At 39.1% G+C, this 235-nt stretch overlaps 1 protein-coding gene across 1 annotated transcript in view; it reads left to right on the top strand.

Moving 5' to 3' along the window:
* Positions 1 to 235, top strand: part of LOC108798595 (cysteine-rich secretory protein LCCL domain-containing 2-like) — a 42,280-nt gene that overhangs the window by 17,394 nt on the left and 24,651 nt on the right. The window lies entirely within an intron of this gene.

Here is a 235-nt window from a genome sequence, read left to right as displayed (position 1 = left end):
CCGGCCCTGGACATTAGTGAAGATCACACACTGAACATCATTTTGGCTTTAAAGAAAACTCTTTGAATTCTGTGAATGTAAATGATCGCCTCTGCCAAAGAAGTCGTTTTACTTTAGCAGCATGTTCCGTACTTCACACATTGTTTCTTTCGGAGGATTTAAACAATACGAAGACATAACATTAGTTACATGGCAGAGGATTGATTGTTCACATGTGTGGGGAAGGAAAGTATTG

This window comes from Nanorana parkeri, unplaced genomic scaffold (assembly GCF_000935625.1).
Source record: "Nanorana parkeri isolate BGI_ZX_2015 unplaced genomic scaffold, ASM93562v1 scaffold1515, whole genome shotgun sequence".
NCBI classification, from domain to species: Eukaryota; Metazoa; Chordata; class Amphibia; order Anura; family Dicroglossidae; genus Nanorana; species Nanorana parkeri.
Note: the sequence above shows the minus strand (reverse complement) of the source record. Positions and strands in the feature narration are given on the sequence as shown.